The sequence below is a fragment of the Phodopus roborovskii genome, unplaced genomic scaffold (genome assembly GCF_943737965.1).
Source record: "Phodopus roborovskii unplaced genomic scaffold, PHOROB, whole genome shotgun sequence".
NCBI classification, from domain to species: domain Eukaryota; kingdom Metazoa; phylum Chordata; class Mammalia; order Rodentia; family Cricetidae; genus Phodopus; species Phodopus roborovskii.
In genome coordinates, this window is record NW_026126618.1 from 2,202,106 (window position 1) to 2,214,853 (window position 12,748).

Sequence of the window (12,748 nt, forward strand, 5' to 3'; positions counted from 1 at the left end):
TTTAAATACAAGTAACAAGACGCTAAACTGGCTTATGTATATCTTTGAATCTTATCTGTATCTGCCACACTACATATCTGTCCATACTCTATGTATGTTGATCTTCCCAGCCTGTCTGGTCTAACTCCTCAAGTCAGATATTCTACTCTATCTAAATTCCTTCTTCCTTCACTACAACTTTACAAAAAAAAATTCTCTAGTCATTAAACTGAACTTGGATTGTTTACTATTCCCCAGAGATTTCTCATCTTCTAATGTACAAATCAGTTCACACCATTTTATATTAATGTTCTTATCATTTTCGGAAGGGGCACAAGTTTGGTCTGTGTTATTCTTGTCAGTACAAATTTCTTACCATTGTGATATCTCTAGTTTTCTGAAACATAGTTAAAATTTCAATCTGTGTGTGATACCAAGAAGATTCTTATTATACACAGAAAATATGAGCATATGACAATTGCATAGCTAATTTTGAACTTATATATGTAAAATACTAGCAGATACATAAGCACTGACATTGGGATGAAAAATAATAGCAAAATGTTAATAACCATGATGGATCTCTGAGATTATAGTCAGTATTTATTTTCAATTTTCTAAATTGCCTTCTACTGTTCAAATAGATTTATTTCACAAAAATTTAATGTTATCTGGTGTGTGTGTGTGTACGTGTATGTTGAAAGGGAAATTACTTCATATATAATATATTTGACTTTCTAAAGAAAACTAGGTATAATTGCAGTGAATGGAAATTCCAATAATGGGGTAATCTGTTCACCCTATTAGAATCTCTTATCTGGAAGCTGAATGGCCAGCATCAGGGAGGCAGGAAGGGATGCCTTAGTGTTAGTAGTTCATAAATTGTACAGTTCTAAGGACACACTGTTTCCATTGAATGTAGTGACTTTATATTTCCTTTAATAGTCAAGAATGGATGATGCCCAACAGGACTGTTAGATAAAACAGTTTCCTGGAGTGCACTGAAATGTAACTTCCAAATTTGTGGGTAAGTGAGCAATTTTATGTAATTGTAATGGAAGGACAGTAAAAAGACTACAAAATAAAATATCACCATCTAAGCTGACTTACTGGATAGGAAGATATTCAGCAAAGTAGGCTTGTGTGACCCACAGAAAAGCACAATCCGAGGATGAAGGGCAGCAGTGCCTTTCAGTACCCCGTTTTTACATGTGTAGTTAGAGCCTGGCTAGGTTTGGATTCCAGCTCTGCCTCTTAGAGACAGTTCAAACATGCCAAAATTCTTAACCTCCTGTGCCACTAATTCCCATCTGTGAAATGGGTGTAAACTCGTATAAGCCCCTGGATGATGTGGGCTTATATGAAGTGATGAAAATGAAGGGCTTAGACAGGTCATTGCCAGCACTAAGCTTCAGCTAACCATGAGGTATGTTATACGTATAGGGAGGCACTTTTAAAAGCTTTAAATTCCATGAATCTAATGTGCATTTAGAATTATGTAACTAGTTCCTCAAAGCTGTGGTTATACAGATATTGTCATTTACAACCATTTATGGTGACAACAAAGTTGAAAAAAAACCAAATTTAACATTCTAATTAAGCAAATACTAACAAAATTCTCTGAACAGATTGCAAAACATGATATTAGTGGCACACAGAAGACGTATGTGCAGTCTCCTCACTTAACAAATGAAGTCAATAAGGCCCAAAGAGGGGAAAGGGTTATGCTTGGAGTTAAAAGCAACACAGTATGGCTATCTGAATAGCACAACTCTTTGTCTCTTATTGTTATATTTGTTCCTCTAAGCCCTGATACCTGGTTCTCACGCTCTGGCTTCAGCTTTTTCTGTGCAGACATAGTCAATAACTTGTTCTCTTCAGTTCTTCAGGTTCCCCTCTCTCTCATCCCATGACACTCACACCTTAAAGAGAATGTGTTCCCACAATTTCAATAACCAACCTCAAACTTTAATTCTGACAGAAAGAAATAACCTAGTTACTATAAATGCAACAAAGGAGGCAGGTTGCGGTCAATAAAAAGTTAAAATACAAAGCGAGTAATATGCTTAACCACTGTGAAAATAATAAATAGCTCTTACTTGACATACTTCATGCGTTTGAGAAGCATTCAGACCAGACTTGGACTTGAGTCTGTAAAAGATGAGAAAAACAACATCAGGGCTCTGTGCAGACCATGAGAAGAAAGTTCAACAAACGAAAGTTGCTGGCTACTAATTTGAACTCTAGATATTAAAATGACAGGGTTAAGTGCAAACCAATGGGCACATAAGATTAAGGTGCCCATAGAGGCTATGTGGTCTCCATTTACGGAGCCCTGCCTAGTGTGAGTAAGGACTGTGATGCAGCACATCTGCTGTAATAGAAATAGGAAAGACTCAAATGTAGCACGATGTAAGAAATTCACAACTCTGTCTAGAAGATAATGAGGGTCATTTAGATGAGCAGGCGCTTGAGTTGAATGTCGAAGAAATATTCTCTTTCTGCTGGATAATGTAAAATAGGTACAATCCAACCTGAGAGGAAGGCTAGGGAAGAGCTGGGAGTTGGGTCCCTTCAGAGCACTCCAAATCATCTGACACAACTCATCATAGAGAGTTCACAGCCAGGAAGAGGATGGTATGAGTAGACGGGTATAGATACTTTGCAGAAACTTCAGGGTTATTCTTTTCGGGTAGGTTCAGACATAAAGCAAACACCATAGACCTATTCTATGATGGGTACCCAAGACCATCTTAGAAAGCCTTTATTCATTAAGGTGATATGCATTCTTCTCTCTTAGACGAATTAGATCACTCAGTGCTGATAAAAGGTCCCTGGGAGAAAGTTTGATATAACTTGGGTCTATGAAATAATTTGGGAATTGTACCTGCCAAGAAATAATCAGACAGACTTACTCTTCTTGCTGTAGCTTAGAACAGAATGCTCTAAAAAGAGAAAGCTTAGAACAAGCAAATATTTACCTCTCCTCTTTCTGTGTAGGCATGAGGTAGGACTTCTTGTTCCGAACTCAACACCCTGACTAGCAGAGGAGCAACAGTGAGCATTTTCCGTTCTAAATTGAGAAAGAGCAGTGTTGTCCTCTGTGCCACACCCCAGTGGTCCTCTAGGTGCCTGGCCTTGACATCGAACATCACATCTTTTAAGATCTAGACTCCTGGCTGCTGGCCTAATAAATAGACCCTGGTACAGAAGAGAGCCAGAGTTCACGGCTCAAGAAGTGACTCATTTGGCCCAGATAGCTCCAGCCTGAAATACTGTAAAAACAGTTGCAGACACTGACTTCAGTGCCACTGTCAAAAATCTATTTCTGCATTGCAGCAAACGCTTCGAGTACATTTCTCCAACGAAACTCATTATCATGGCGTTTTTATTCTTTTCATGTAATGGCAACTTGAATAGTGTAGTTTGAGGGGAAAATAACGCTCTGAAATTCCATACCCATCAGGAGGAAATCATTCATTTCTATCATCGTATTTCAATGTAAGCCTTTTCCGGACTATATAAAGATGAAATATGGACAACAATGGAGGACACAGTGCTCTTCTCTCCTCGTCCTGCCCCTCTCTCAGTTCGGTTTTGACTATTACAGTGTATGTACTTTCAAAACCCTTTTTAATCATAAAAAATCTAATGAGAAGTTTCTGAGTACTTTTGACCACTTAAAACTGCCTGGCACTTAAACAACAACAATAAACCGTGGGTATATTATTAATCTAGCTAGCATCCTGGGTGCTTTCCAGGCTGAGTAATTGTATTCCACCTACCTAGGTCCCCCTGGTGGTTTCAATTTGCATTCAGAGTTGTTCTTCCCTTCCCAGTTTCTGAGTTTTTGTGGTGTTTACTTTCACATTGATAACTATGGCATCAATCTTACCTGGCAGTCTGCATTTTTATGAAGTAGAAGAAATTATACTGTCTCTTCATATGTATGTTGTTAATTTGATACAAACACTCTTGGATGCATATTCAGTGCTCACTTAAATGATGCCCATTCCTCTTTAACTTTATAGGTGTGCACAATCACCCTTAGATAGTGCATTTGTTTTGTTACTTTCTTTTTGTACACATATTTTTCACCTTGCTAGGGTCCCTGGTAATGCTAGAGGAAGCTGTGAGTTTCTTAGTGGCTTGTCCTTCTCTAGAATATGTAGATTTTTTCATAATGCTTTCTAAAAAATACAAATCTCTAATATAAGAATGACTAAATCCACAATTACTCCAATATTAGTTAGCTAAAATGTATTAAACACTTTGATGGCCAGGCATTCTGTCAGGAATTTTCTATATAGCAATTCATTTAGTTTGCCTAAAACTCGTTTGGGTGGATAATATTGTCTTCCCCCTTTTAAAGATGAGGAAATTGAAGTCCTAATGCATGAATTAGCTCACAAAGCACCTCATAGGGACAAGTGACAAATCTATACTTTAAATGTTGACTCTAGCACAGGATAGCAAATGCTTTGGTCTCAGGCTGACTCGGAAAGCCTAAGATCCAGATAGTCAGTGAAGTTAAAAGCCATAAACCTCTAATGTTTTGGTGTGAATCCAAAAGCTAGACTCAATGCCCTCATGGAAAGGCAGTTAAGCCCCCACCCTGATAGACAGAGAGAAGCCATTTTGTTCTATCCAGGCCATCAACTGATGGATCACACCCATCCCAGGAAGAGCAACCCACTTGACTCCTCCCAATGCAAACCCTAATCTCATAGGAACAGCCACATATCTAAGCACCCTATATTCCTATAAAACTGGTAATACAAAAATCGACAGCCACTGAACTCTTAGCCATTATCCTGACATCTCACTTACACGGTATCCTAATAACAAAAGACAGTATCGTATAGCCCATTATTTATTAACATGAATTGAACATGTAATTATTTAAGAAACAGTTGAACACAAGATGAAAGTTGTGGTTGTCCAAATATTTTAAGCCAATTTCTTTCCAACGCTCTTACATCAGGTTCATGTTATATATTTCTATGACCAAAAGAGGTAAGAGGCTTGGATTTTTAGCTTTCCAAATGCTAAGAAGCCATGTTCCCTAGCAACACTGTGGATTCACATAAGAAATTTTCAAATACCATTTATAGCATGTTCTTTTTCCCTCTCTTTGCCACTTCACTCCAAGCTCGTGATTACTAAAGAGAACACGAGCTTTGGAGGTTGGAAGCAATGTTCCTAAGAGGACATCATAGTGATTGGCCAAAAAGGGTGTTGTTCACAATGTTATTTACACTCACTTAAAAGTCTGTAGAGTCTTCTTTTACGTTGTTCTTACTGTTACGCTGATAATAATATGTCAGGTAGAACTAGTCATTAAAATTCAATGTTAACACAAATGAGAACTTCAGGGATTGGCCTGAAATAAAATAGACAAAGTACATAACCTTTATCTACAGTTTTTGCTTTGTATATTTGGGTAAATTATTTATGTATGTCTTTGTGTGTAGCTGGCTATATGTGTATGTTTATAGAAATTTGTGTGGCTACCATGTACGTCCATACAAACACTTGATCTCTAATGGAAAGACTCATGTTTTGTAATTTCCACCTTGAAAGTCTTGCAGCAAACAGGACTTTCACCTTATTATATCAGAACTCTTGGAGTCATAAAAATGAGTTGTATTCATAGGCATGAATGAATGTTTCAACATGTGGGAACCCTTAGTGTTGACACGTTAGAGGGAAAATTGCATAAAATCATGATGTGCTTAAAATGCAGTTGGTAAAACTCAGTGCTCTAACATTAAGAAGTAAATCACATTAGCAAATTACAAATGGAGTTGTCTTTAAATGGATGTTTATCTATTTGGAACATGGCAAATCTAGATCATTACTTATATTCAAAGAATAATAGGATCTTGGCTAATGCAAAACAGTAAGGGGAAGAAATATGAGGCACAGTGGTTGAAAAGAAGACACATACTGAATTACATATCACCTGGAGGTTTATACCCATAGGAGATGCAAAGATAAACTATCAAGGCATTCATTCAGAGTTACTAGACATCAATAGCATCCTGATACACTTTATATCTATGTGGAATGCATAGTTCAGATGCAGAATATATATTGTATGTATAAATGTTACATGCACATTCACAAATCTGTGTGATCCTTTCTTATAATAGCTATGTCCCTGTAAAGTTATCCAGGCATAAGTAGAACAAAAACAATTATGAACAAAGATGTGAGTAAATAAAATCACATACCATAACTAAAATGGAATGGCTGGGCATCAGAAAGATGTCATTTAGCTTCTAGTTGGAACACAAAAGACCATATAATATTTCAAGAGTTTTTCATGGAATTTTATAAGCATACACTAAGAGGATAAGGGACCAAAATGATTGTGAAAATATGGAAAGGCTGGCTTTGGTACATATGAATTCTTACTTTGAAAGTATTAACAACTAGGCTACGGTAGAATTATGCAGAGGGAAACAAAATGAATATGACATGAAAAGGGGAACTTTTAAGTGAGTTCTCACTGAAATGGAAACTTAACAGTGAATACTTATATACCAGATCCTACTCGATAAAATATTTTAAGTATGTTCATGCCTCTTCCCAAGTCTAATCCATAGAAAGATATCACAGTTTTAGAGATAGGGAAAGATAAGTTCTGGAGAGATGGCTCAACCTGTAGTGTTTGCCCCACAAGCATGCAGATTTTTTCTTTCTTTTAAAATTTAATTCATTCTACATCCCAACTGCAGTTTTCCCTTCCTCCTCTCCTCCCATTTCCTCACCCACCTCCTGCACACACCCTCATCCACCCCTCCTCTGTTTCTTTTCAGAAAGGGATAGGGCCTCCCATGGGTATCAACAAAGCATGACTTATCAAGTTGCAGAAAGACTAAGCACCTCCCCTTGTTTTTAGGCTGGGCAAGGCAATCCAGGATAAGGAATAGATTCCTAACAGCCAGCCAAAGCACTAGGGACAGTTCTGACTGCCATTGTCAGAGGTCCCACAAGTAGGCCAAGCTACATAACTATCACTCATAAGGGCCTAGGTGGGTCTCATGCAGGGACCCTGGTTGTTGATTCAAACTCTGAGTTCCTGTGAACCAGGTTAGTTGATTCTGTGAGTCATTGTGATGTCCTTGACCCCTCTGGGTCCTATAATTCTTTTTCCCTCCTGTCAGCAGGATTCTCTGAGCTCAGTGTTTGACTGTGGGTCTCTGTATGTTCCATCAATTACTGGATGAAAGCTCTCTGATGACAATTGGGGTAGTCACCAATCTGATGAGATGACCAGTTCAGGCTACATGTACACTATTGCTAGGAATCTTAGCTGGGACCATCCATGTAGGTTCCTGGGAGTTTCCTTGAACCAGGTTTCCATCTGATCCCAAAATGCCCTCCCTTTCCAATCATCTCTTTCAGTATCCAACCCCCAACCAGGTCCCTCAAGTTCCCATCACCCCTCACCCACGGTGATCAATTTTCCCTTCCTGGGGAGATCCATGTGCCCCCCCATGGGTCCTCCCTGTTACCTAGGCTCTCTGGGTCTGTGGACTATAGCATGATTATCCTTTACTTTACACTTATAAGTAAATACATACCATGTTTGTCTTTCTGGGTTCTTGGTTCCTTCACTCAGGATGATTTTTTTCCTAGTTCCCTCCATTTGCCTTCAAGTACTTTACTCATAATAACTAGAACCTGGAACAACCTAGATGCCCCTCAGCTGAAGAATGGATAAAGAAGATGTAGTACATTTGCACAACAGAATACTACTCAGCTGTTAGAAGCATGCAGAGTTGAGTTCCATCTTTATCACCCACATGAAAAAAATCAGATAGCCATGTGAGTCCCGCATGTTGGGAACAGAAACAAGAAGACCCTTGGGGCTTGCTGGCCAGTGAGTCTGGCCAAATCAATGACTTTAAGGTTCAGTGAGAGACTTTGTCTTCAAAAATAAGGTGAAAAGTGAGTGAAGAAGACACTTGACATTGATGCCTGGCCTATGTATCCACACATCCACATACAGGAGAAACAGACTACAGAGTAGCACATAGGGTTGTTCAAATATATCTACAATATGTTGATGAAGCTATATAGTGACCGCACTAATTTGCCTCTCGGTAGGTATATTTAATGTGTTCTTAAAGTTGATGGTGGTTTTTAAAGAATTAATGTAAAAACAGATGTCTCTATGTATAGACATGGTTGAACAAGTCTCATTTAAGATTTGTTCATTTAACTGTTTGTTTGATAACTGGTTGTCAGGAGGTAGGTTTGAGAGACAGGCAGCAGGACTGCTTTGTTGCTGAGCTATTTTCAACTCTTAGGCCTATAATTCCCCTGTAGGAAAGAGCCTTCCCCAGGAAAGAGCTACAAAGGTCAGAAAGCAGAGTCCAGCATTACAGCATGCTCTCCAAACCTGTATGTGTTGCAAATCTGGAAGGAATAACTGCTTATATGATGGATGAAAAAGTCCTGGTGCAGAATTCTCTTCAGAGGCTGAACAGGGGAAAAAAGTACCATTAGGATGAAATTTACTGTAGAAAAATATAAAATCCTGCCTTGAGGATAAAAAATAATCAGTTGTATAAGAGCAGATCATTGCATACTTTGCCTTGAATGTTAGTCATGGGAAAATGAGCTAAGAGGTTTGATTGACCTCGTTTGCAATCAGGTGTTAAATGTCTATAAAATTATACTGCACTGAGAGTACAGTGACCAGATCACCAGGAGTAGTGTCCTTCTACCTGAGTAGGTGATAATTATGTAAGCATTTTTAAATGTCTTTCGCGAGATAGCATCCAGTAGGTGAAGGCCTGCGTGATCCAGAAACCCTGGGTCAACAAAGCTATCAGAAGAAACTTTCAGCCTATTAAAATTCATAGAAGGCTACAGATAGTTTTATGAATTGTTCAATTTGTAAATGTTTGTGTGGAATATTGCTATAAGGGCTGGTCAAAACATCCATCCAAGAAGCCATTAGAAGCCATTTTCTAAGTAGCCGGCTTGTCAGTAATGACAAGGATTTTCTTTTGGATAAAAATGAAGATGTAACAATGTTTGATAACATTATATCTAGAGACCCAGGAGTCCCTTAATGCTGTCTTCACAGTTGCTCCGCCCTTCTTGTGAGTCTACTGAATGATCCATACACACTCAACATCAGAATAGGAGTTAAAAAGCCTTTTCATCTACAACTCCCTCAATAGCTGTTCTAGGGAAGAACTCAAGGAAATTGTGGATCAGAAAACAAGGCTAAGGGCCTCCTTTTCTTCCTGGCTTTCTCCCATTATGCCCCCCCAAAAAAATTAAATTACAGATCCAGCACACATTGAAATATATGTGTGCAGTCAAAATGATATAGGAAAGGAGCCCCTCAAGGTGTGATTCAGTTTCTGTTACAGAACTGGAAGTAGAGATAGACTTCAATTCAACAAGAAGACATTGTATTAGTCTTATGGTCTTTCATGAAAGAAGTTCACTGGCCTAGGTGTGAATTCTCTCTTTTTGGAGTCTAAATCCTCTACAGTGCAAGGGAGCTCCCCAGCATATTATACTCTTAGGAAGTATAACTTATGGTCCGATCCAAAATTGGATTTCTAGAAACATCCCTTGACCACTTAAGATTACATGACTAGGATGTGTAGGGAGGAGTCCTCAAGGAAATTTGACTCCTGATAGCAGGCATAGAATTCCATTTAACTACCCATGAGTTTTGATGATGTACAATGCCGTGTGTCTTTATTGTCAATTGTTCTGAGTCTCTGTTTTTTCTCTTTCTCTTTAGAAATATTGAATGCTTTTCTTTGTTCCTATAACTACTTCCTTCAGAATTAGGTCTTTGTCCCATAGAGTTCAACACCACCATAAGACAAACGTGACATTGAACCTTAAATTTTCCATTTTTTTGTCATCAATTTAGCAATAGTCTGTTAAATAAGTCAAAGAGTTGAGGAACTAATTTAATGTTAATTAAACTATCATCAGTAGAAAATATGCAACATATACCTTGAGTACATTAATCTTCTTATTAGTTTAATGGAATATCAAACTGTGAGTAGATTACTATAGATTCAAGATATCTACCTAGCAGATTCAGAAGTGAACAAACTGAAATGGCCACAAAAATATATCATCTATTCCAAATGATAAACATCAAATATATTCCCAGGACCTATGAAAAACTGAAATCAATCAGAAAACCAAGTCTTTCTTAGTTATCTGCAGATGTGAGCCCAAAGTGCCACAGAAAAAAGGTCTGTCATTAGAATCCAAGAATATCCTTTTTTATCCGTTATTGTTAGACTTCTTTTCAACCAAACCTCTTTGTAAAGCTGTCAACAGAAATAGCATTATCAGCCCCCTCATAACTCACTCTCTGAGAGGCAAAACCTAGTAGAAATAAGCAGAAGATGGATGAACCGAGAGTTGGTACTGCATGGGAAGTACTTACATGTTCTACATTGAAAGTGTGGACAGTAATTCAAGGAGAGTGGAAGCCCCAGCTGCTTCAGAAGGCCTTTTATGACCTTCCATTAAAATAGTCCCTCCCTCAGCCTGCTTTGCTTTATTTTTTACATAACAGCTTTGTGTTATTGATCTGAAAATGTGTTATTGCGTAGTTATAACGTACACAGCTACAGGGTGTGTTTCACTGTTGAAAGCCAAAGGCTTGGCATAGGGTTGGCACACAGTTTGTTTTGTTTTGTTTTCAAATAGAGATAGAAAGTAGATCCTATATTGATTGATGGGTCACTAAAGCCTAAAATGAGAAGTTGACTAAGAAAATATCCAGAATTTGTTCTCCTCCTTGAAAAGGAAATATGAAATCAACAAGATGACCATGACTAAGCCCACATGTCACCTATGATGGGTTTTATAACTTCAGACTTTTAGGCCCTGTGGCATCCAACAGTATATATACCTTCCATCATGTAAATGTGATTTTAAAAATTACTCCCAACTTACAAAAAACAAACAAACAGAAACTCCACAGTTTATTGCCACTTACAAGTATCATGTAACTTTCATCCATATGAGATCATTCTAAGTCTATGTATTTCCTTAATGAGGTGACCTTTTTGAACATTTCCCAAAAGCTGGCATTTGAACCCAGTTAGACAAGAGAATATGATAAGTAGCTATCTGGAACTTCCATGGTATTATATATTAAGTCTATGAAATGTGACCTTTTCTAAAAGTATATTTGCCTTTATTTTATGTCTATGTGTGAGTACCTGCATATATATGTATGTGTATCACATGTGTGCCTGGTATCCATGGAGGCTCAGAGAGGGTGCTGGATCCCCTGGAACTGGAATCATACGTGGTTATGAGCTACTGGATGTGAGTGTGGGGCCTCTGCAAACTGAGTACGGGGCCTCTGCAAACTGAGTGCGGGTCCTATGCAAGAACAGCAAATGCTCTTAACCACTGTGCCTTCTCTCCAGCCCCCAAATAGATACCATAATTATCGTTTAATGAAGTCTCTACTTTGAGTGTGCCTTGGATTATATAGAATGTGTTTTATTCATAAGGTTATGAGAAAAGTAAGTAAAACCTAGATACATTTGTACTCACGATTTTAAACTTGGAGTAACATAAGAAAAGGCTCAGAGGCATTGCCAAGTCTTCTCCTTCAAGCTCCTTAGCAATGGGGCTCTTCTTGTTTGTTTAATGGATGAATCTAAAATGGCTGTCAAATGAAAGGAAGTATGAAGATTCTTCCAGGATATTGTTTTCTTTGATGTGAGTGCAGCAATTCATATGCCTAGCATATCACTAAAACACTGTCTTATCAATCCTCATTAGTTCCTGGCCCCAAATTCTTAAGCCAGTGACCACTATTGACCTCTGAAGAATATTTTCAAAGGGAACCAGTCTTTCAACTCTGAAAAGTAATTTACTTTAATTGAGCCCTCTTGGCATTAAGAGCTAAGTAAAATGAAATGATAAGGATGTCTCGTTGAAAGGCAAATGATATGGCCTCTTATGTAGTGCATGAGAGGTTCCAGGAAGGAAAATATATAAAGCACATTTGAGTAAATAGCTTCATACTTTCAATGGGGAAAGACACTTACTGTTGATAAAAATCATTGGTAAAATCTGCTGGGTATGATGGGACACTTAATCCTCACTTAGGAGCAGAGCAAGGCAGACCTCTGTGGGTTCCAGAGCAGCCTGGTCTACATAGTGAGTTCCAGGACAGCAAGGGATGCCTGGTGAGACCTGGCATATAGTACATAAACAATAAAGTTAAATAATGCTTGTCATGGTGAAGAGGATAAACCATGGGGTATTGATAAGAGAGCATGTGACTATATGAGCTCATTACAGCAGCTCATATACTAATATTGGAACGGTATAGAAAAAGATTAGCATGGCCCTGCACAGGCTTGACATACAAACTCATGAAGCATTATGTGGTGTGTGTGTGTGTGTGTGTGTGTGTGTGTGTGTGTGTGTGTGTGAGTGTGTTTAAACTGACAAAATCCCCTTTGCATGTCAAGCAAGTCTTTTGTCATTCAGACAACAAGGCCAAGTTTGGGCCAAGTTTGCTACAGTGGTAGGAGCTAGTGCATTCTCCATGCTCATTCTCTGTGTCTCCCTGCACCTGCTCCCACCCAGCTCTCCCTGCTCTCTCTGGTCCACTTGGACAGGTCTCACCTTTTCCGCATTTGAAAATGCAATGTGGTCTCTGATGTTTTACCGCCGGCATACCCCCTTTATTATAATATACCTTGAAGCTTCCATCTAGGTTATCAAATATCTGTGG

The 12,748-nt window shown here is 38.4% G+C and overlaps 1 protein-coding gene and 1 non-coding gene across 2 annotated transcripts in view; both read left to right on the forward strand.

Annotated features, from left to right (window-relative positions):
• The window catches only part of Anks1b (ankyrin repeat and sterile alpha motif domain containing 1B), an 878,091-nt gene that overhangs the window by 402,183 nt on the left and 463,160 nt on the right, over positions 1–12,748 (forward strand). The gene's annotated exons all lie outside the window — the stretch shown is intronic.
• LOC127237949 (U6 spliceosomal RNA) lies at positions 12,297–12,403 on the forward strand. The gene has a single exon (XR_007835891.1). It is a non-coding gene; the product is annotated as a U6 spliceosomal RNA (small nuclear RNA).